Source organism: Carcharodon carcharias, chromosome 3 (genome assembly GCF_017639515.1).
Source record: "Carcharodon carcharias isolate sCarCar2 chromosome 3, sCarCar2.pri, whole genome shotgun sequence".
In the NCBI taxonomy this organism is placed as follows: domain Eukaryota; kingdom Metazoa; phylum Chordata; class Chondrichthyes; order Lamniformes; family Lamnidae; genus Carcharodon; species Carcharodon carcharias.
The window spans coordinates 75,496,801-75,504,856 of NC_054469.1; positions in this window are offsets into that span (position 1 = coordinate 75,496,801).

Consider the following 8,056-nt stretch of genomic DNA (forward strand, 5'->3'; position numbering starts at 1 on the left):
TCCCACATTAGACTCCACCTGCCAATTTTTGCCCACTCCATTAACCTATCTAAGCCCTTTTGTAGACTCTTAATGTCCCCCTCACAATTTACTTTCCTACCTATCTTTGTGTCATTGACAAATTTAGTAATGATACATTTGGTCCCTTCATCCAAGTGATTGATGTAAATTGTAAATAATTGAGGTCCCAGTATTAATCTCTGTGGCACTCCACTGGTTACAGCTTGCCAAATGGAAAATGACCCATTTTTCCTGACTCTTTGCTTCCTGTTGGCAAACCAATCCACTATCTATGATAATATGTTTCTCCCTACACCATGAACTCTTATTTTGTGAGTAACCTTTGATGTGGCAGCTTATCAAAAGCTTTTTGGAAATCCAAGCACACCACATCTACAGGTTTCCCTTTCTCCACATTATTGTTGCTTCCTCAAAGAACACGTAAATTAGTCAAACATACTTTCGGTTTCAGATAACCATGTTGACCCTGCCTAATTGCATTAAGATTTTTCTAAGTGCCCAACTTAGATTCTTAATAATAGATTCTAGCATTTTCCCTATGGCAGATATTAGGCTAACTGGCCGGTAGTTACCTGCTTTCTGTCTCCTTCCTTTCTTGAATAGAGGAGTTACATTTGCTATTTTCCAATCTGATGGGACTTTCCCAGGATCAAAGGAATTTTGAAAAATTAAAACCAAGTGCATATATCATCACAGCAGCCATTTCTTTTAGGACCCTTGGATGAAGTCCATCAGGTCCTGGTGACTTGTCAGTCTTTAGTTCTAATATTTTCTCCATATTCTTTTCCTGGTGATTGTAATTGTTTGAATTTGCTCCTGCATTATAGCCTCTTGATTTACAAATACTTCTGGGATGTTATTTTTGTCTTCTACAGTGAAGACAGACACAAAATGCTTGTTGAACGCTTCCACCATTTCCTAATTTCCCATTAAAAAATCCCAAGACTCACCCTCTAGAGGACCCACGCTTACTTTGGTGACTCTTCCTTTTTAAACACTTCTAGAAATGTTTACTACTGCATTTAGGCTTCTAGCTAGCTTTTTCTCATCCTCCAATTTCTCCCCCCTTATTACTTTTTTAGTCATTCTTTGTTGGTTTATAAATTCTGTCCAATCTTCTGACCTTCCATTAATGTTTGCAGAATTGTATGCTTTTTCTTTCAATTTGAAACTACGGGCAGAAATTTTTGCCCGGTGGGCAGGTGCCCGCCTGACCCACTCGAGTGTGAAATGATATATGTTGACGTCGGCCAAACGTGCTGACGTTAACACGCGATAGTTCGGTTGGCAGGCGCGTGCTGGAGCCGGCATCACACCCACCGACAATTAAAAGGCCTGTAAAGCCCGCTAAGTAATCAATTAATTTAAATTTTTTGCTGCCCGTCCAACCTAATGGTTGGTGGGAAGGCAAAAAGGCCAAGCAGTCTTTGTGTTTTTTTGAAACCTCATCCACGGGCAGGATGAGGTTTCCAAAAGCAAATAAAAATAAAATAAAAGTTTTAAAATTGAATTAATAACATGTCCCTGCTCATGTGACAGAGTCACTTGAGGGGACATGTTTTATTACATTTTTATTTTTGTTATTTCCTTTTTTTAACAATGCTTCATCTCCCTGAGGTAGCCCTGTGCCTCAGAGAGATTATAAAGTGCTCACTCGCCCACATGTGTGAAGTTCACGCTTGGCATGCTTGCCCTCCTCCCTCATGTGATCCCTTCTCCCCATTATTTAGTTTAAAGCCCTCTCTACCGCCCTACTTATACGACTCACCAGAACACTGGTCCCAGTGCAGTTCAGGTGAAGTCCGTTGCAATACTACAGCTTTCATTTTCCCCAGTACTGGTGCCAGTGCACCATGAAACAAAACCCATTTCTCCCATGCCATCTTTGAGCCATTCATTCAGCTTCCTAATATTATTTATCCTATGCCAATTTGCTCATGGCTGCGGTAATAGTCCAGTGATTATTACCATAGGCTTTCTGCTTTTTAACTTGGCCCCTAGCTACTCATGCTCCCACTTCTTTCCTAATTCTATCTATGTCATTAGTACCTATGTGGACCACAATCACTTCCCACTCCCTCTCCAGCCCAAACCAGATTTCTTGAACTCTTACACCAAGCAGGCAACACAAGCATCTGGACTCTCACTCTTGGCTACAGAAAACAACGTCTATCACCCTAATTATACAGTCCCATGCTGCCACTACATTCCCAATTACTCCCTCTGCTTGAATTGCTTCCTATACCATGATGCCATGGTCAGTTCACTCATTCACCCTACAGTCCCCGGTCTCATCCATACAAGCTGCAGGAACCTCAAACCCGTTGTACAATTGCAAGGGCTGAGGATCCTCCACTTCTACCGTCTGGGTCCCCATACCTGCCTCACTTGCAGTCACCCCTCCTGTGATTTTGACTATGTTCAAGAAAGGAGACAAGTCCAATTGTGTTAACTAGTGGGTGACAGCGGCATAGTGGTAACATCATTGGTCTAGTAATGCAGAGGCCCAGGCTTATGCTCAGGGTATATGGGCTCACATCCTACCACAGCAGCTGCTGACATTTAAATCCAATTAATATGTCTGGAATTAAAAGCTAGTCTAAAGGTTGGACAGGCAGTGTTGCTAACAAGTTTAATTGGTTTTTTAATAGCCTTAACAGACCGTTGACAGTTTGGCAGGCACGCAGCCGTCTCTGGCGTGCGCCCGCCGAACGAAACAGCTAAGTGACGAGCAATGATGTTGGGATGCACGACCGATGTCATCGTGCGTCATTTTGTGCGTCGGTGTGTCAGGCCCGCCCACGCACCCCAATGGCAATATTCTAGCCTTTGAGTCCAATATGACTCTTCTTGGGAACTGAAGGATAATATTCAGGCTTGGGCAGATAAGTGGCAAGTGATATTCGCACCCATCAAGTGCCAAGCAATGACCATCTCCAACAGGAGAGAATCTAGTCATCTCCCGTTGACATTCAATGATATTACCATCGCTGAATCCCCACTATCAAAATACTGGGGCTTACCATTGATCAGAAATTGAACTGGATCAGCCATATAAATATGGTGGCTACAAGAGCAGGTCAGAAGCTAGGAATTCTGCAGCAAGTAACTCACCTTCTGACTCTCCAAAGCTTGTCAAACAAGGCTCAAATCAGGAGTGTGATGGAATGCTCTCCACTTGCATTGGAGTGCAGCTCCAATGACACTCAAGAAGCTCGACATCATCTAGGACAAAGCAGCCAGCTTCATTGGTACCCCATCGACTACCTTAAACATTTGCTCCCTCCAATGCCAATGCACATTTGCATCAGTGTATACCATCTACAAGATGCACTGCAGCATCTCACCAAGGCTTCTTCGACAGCACCTTCTAAACCTACGACCTCTACCACTTAAAAGGACAAAGGCAGTAGCTACATGGGAATAACACCACCTGCAAGTTCCCCTCCAGCTCACACACCATCCTGACTTGGAACTGTATCACTGTTCCTTCACTGTTGATGGACCAAACTCCTGGAACTCCATTCCTAACAGCACTGTGGATGTACCTACACCACATGGACTGCAGCAGTTCAAGAAGTCAGCTCACCATCACCTTCTCAAGGGCAATTAGTGATGGGCAATAAATGCTGGCCTAGCCAGCTACACCCACATCTGTGTTTGCAAAGATCATCCTCAATTGGCTCCTCCCATTAGCCAAAGAACTCATTCTAGGATCGCAGTGCGGCTTTCACCCCTTGAGAGGCACCACATACATGATTGTTACTGTGCAGCAAATGCAAGAAAAAAGCAAGGAACAGTGCCAACCACTAAACATGGATCTTTTGGTCTCACAAAAGCCTTTGAATCTGTCAACTGTGAAGGCTTATGGAGCCTCCTCTCAAATTTAGCTACCTTCAAAAGTTTGTCACCATATTCTGCCTACTCCATGATGACATGCAAGCTGTGCTCCTCATCAACAGAAATATCACAGATCCTATCTCAGTGAAGACTGGGGGTCAAACATGAGTGTGTCATTGCAGTAACCCTCTTCTCCATTTTTCTCGCTGTAATATAGCACTTCACCTCCAGCAAATTACCCACAGCTGCGGAGATAATCTACAGAATAGGCAGGAAATGGTTCGGCCTATGCTGCCTTTAATCCCAAACCAAAATCACTCCAACTTCAGCCATTCAGTTTCAGTATGCTGGTGCACAGAAGGCCAAAGCTGGAAGAACAAAGAGTATGACTTGAAGTGATGGGGCTGGAGGAGATTGGGGTGAAAGAGCCAATGTAGAGAAACTTAGGGAGTAATTTTAATCCCCAAAACAAGGTGGCTGAAAGATGGAAATGAAGATTTGCATTTATATAGTACTTGTCATACCCACCAGATGTCTCATTGTGCTTGTAAGAATACGCTTGATAAGCTTGATTTTATTTCAGGGAAACCTTGCCAGCCTGCTGAGCAGAGTATTAGAAACTCAAATGATGATGCAGGTGTTGGGTAGGATTTCACTAATGGTGAAGGTGAGGTATGGAGGGAGGGGAACAATATTACATTGGTGGAAATAAGAAGTTTCAGTGCTGGACTGGATGTATGGTTTCAAACAGTTATTTGTATCAAAGACAACAGAGAGGTTGAAGAGAATAAGGAAGGATAAGTTAAAATGATCACAGTCACACAGGACAATCTTGCTGCATTTGAACTGTGCAGTCGGCAGGATGGAACTATGGATGGATGTTTGGTGGTGGCATTGTATTTGTTTCTTATTTATTCATGTGAATATGAGCATCACTGGCAAGACCAGCATATATGACCTATACCTTCGTGCCCTTGAGATGGTGGTGATGAATTGCATTCATGAAACACCAAAATCCGTTTCATGTAGATTTTGAAGGTGCTGTTGAAGAAGCCTCGTTGAGTTACTGCAGTGCATCTTGCACATGGTACACACTGCAGCCACACTCTGTCAAAGTTGGAAGGAGTGAATGCTTAAGCCGGAGGATGGGGCATCAATAAAGTTAGTTTCTTTGTCCTGGATGGTGTTGAGCTTCTTCAGTGCTGTTGGAATTGCACTCATCCAGGTGTTATGAGTAAATAATTTTATGACTCATATGATTTCAGAGTATAGCTTTTAGTTTTGGGAATTGATTTTTTAAATGTAACATAGTTATGGAAAACATACCTTAGTGTGAGAAGATGGTAAACACCCCTAAGACAATTACAATTCAAAGGATGGTCCATGTTTACTTAAAGGGGTTAGAGTTAGGAGAAAACAACAGGTTGTCCTCTCTTAGCTTCTTAATGGAGCCAGTGAGTCTGCTAAGGTTGCAGTTGTTCCCATTAGCAAATGAATTATTCATGTAGGTCCCAGATCAAAGAGATGTTTTGTAAATAAAGTTCATTAATTTAAATCTTTATCTGGGACATCGTTGGCATGCCATGTTGCTATGAAGATTGTTTGCAAGGCAGTTTTTTTCTGGTATTGTGGTTTTTTGGCAGCAGCTTTGAGATAGGCAGAGGAAAACAATCTGCCAGGAGCTGTAAAGGAGTTGTGGACCAGCAGAGGGTTATCAGAAACCCAGATTGTTTCTGATTTGGAATCACTAAGCAAGAATGCAGTGAGGCACATGGATGAGCTGGAGAATCAACAATCGTGAAGTGAGGTGGAGCAGAGATGGAGGGTTCACCTAGCTGGATGCTAATGGAAGGACCCCAAGAAATCTCATATTTCAGAGAATAGTAGGAACACCGAGGAGAGTCAAAGTGAATTCCTGATAGCTGTGGCACACCTTGGTTTGGTCCCAGGAGAAGTGAAAGAACCCTCAAGATGCTGTAAAGTATAGGGGAACTCTTGGGTGAAAGTAAAAGTAGAACGGGAAGTGGTCTGTTGAGATTTTTGGATTTAGAGTATGTGTTTATGAAATATAATAAAATAGCAGCTGTTTTGTTTAACTATTTTACTGTTAAAGATTTTTTTTTAAATGTGAAATCTTGTGGCATAATTCTGTTAGTTAATAACTGAGAGTTCACATTTTTTTTAAAGTTACTGGTTTCAATGAGATCATAACACAGGCATGTGGAAAGTAGTCCATCACTTTCCTGACTTATGTCTTGTGATGGTGGACAGGGTTTGGGGAGTCAGGAGGTGAGGTGCGGTGATTTGCCATACTTTGACCTGCTCTTTTAGTCACCGTACTTAGGCGTTCCAGTTGACTGTTCCAGTTAAGTCTCTGGTCAACAATGACCTCCATCCAGGTTGTTGATGGTGGAGGATCCAGGGATGCTAATATTATGATCCCAGTTGATGTTAATGCTGAACAAGTCAGATCCCAGAGTGCAACTTGGCTTGATAGATTCAAAATTTTTATAGAAACCATGAATGAAAGTTACTGAACAAAGTCACAGGAGTCCGCTGATGAACTTTTAACACAAAGATTAAAATATTTATTAAACAAGAAAAATGAACTATACTACACCAGACAAAATGGTTTGAAAGATCTCAGTACAAACACAAGAAGAAACTTCAAACTCACACTACTCCTCTACTTCAGCAATATCTTTAAAGGCACAAACCCATGAAGAGTTACCACTAGCTTGACACAAAGGCTTCTCGCTTGGGACTGACACAGTGGCAAACGGTTTTTTCCAGTGAATTCCTGAGCATTTATTTGATGCTTTTCACCCAACTCGTATCTCTCCCCAAGGCACCCAAAACTGCACTGCAAACTCACTGTTTCTTCAACTGAAGAGCAAACAAATGAGTTCCCTAAACTCAGGATTGAATCATCCCAGGTTTGCACTAGGTGTGGTAGAGGGAGGGAAAAAGAACATTTTATCCACTGGCCAGCTGCTCATGCCGTATTGTCCCAATCCTGCCTTGTTAATCATGCATTCCTGGGAAACATGCCATTTCAATGGTGGTGGACTCTCATTCGCCTGCCACCCTGTCCCCTTGCCTCTTCCTCATGCCGGGCGTCATACTTAAGTTGCAGCTGCACGCACATCTCTTGATGCTTCCAGCCCAGGACTGCTGCATAGAAGACATGGCCCCGAAAGGCAAGAAGACCGCAGCTGCCTGGTTTAGTGACATGTCCCTCAAGCATGTTTTGGATGCCGTGGAGGCACGCCGTGATGTCCTTTTACCCCCGATCTGGCTGCAGGAGGGGCAGCAACATTAGCAATCCAGCTTGGGAGGTGATGGCAGCAGTGGTCAGTGCCAATGACCTGCAAAAGAGGACAGCCACCCAGTGCAGAAAGAGGATGAATGATCTCCTGCATTCCTCAAGGGTAAATCACTCTTCTCATCACTCTCAACTCTCACACTCAAAAACCCGTCACACATCCACAGGGATCTCACTCACTGCCAGTTCAAGGGACATCACCATTCACTCTTTCACACACACCTTCATTATCCTCATCCCATCCGGTCATCACCCATACATGCCAGGCATACTTATCATCTGGCCTGGCAGTTGTCCTGCTTATACTATCTACATCTGTATTCATGCAGGCAAGCTGGCACACAACAAGAGGGAGAGGTTGCAGACCAATGGAGCAATGCCATAAATCAATATCCTAACAGACTTTGAAAATTGAGTCATCCAGCTGGCCGGCAAAGATCTGGACTGTTCCTGTGCTGATGGTGAGGTTGGTGGTGCTCTACCAAGTGAGGATCCAGCAGTGTAACATCCATCAGACAACCATCCTGTTAGTGATGTGCCCTGTTTCATAGGCCACTGCCATGCACTAATTATCCCACCTTGCGCTCACAGGTACATCTGGAACACAGACGAGGGAGTCCATGACCCAGGGCCTCCAATCAAGCCTCAAAGACACCTTGGAAGAAGAATCTGAAGACACCCTCACTGAAGTCCCATCACAGTGCTCACCCACACCCTCCACCAATGCAGAGACGCACATACTCAGTGGGACCTAGCTTTAGAGTAACCTCGAGATTACAATCTTGAGCACATCGCATTGTCTCATCCACAGCAGGTGATGGCAAGCACTTCCCAGGTTTCTGGCATTCAGATCACGCCTCATTTGCTGGA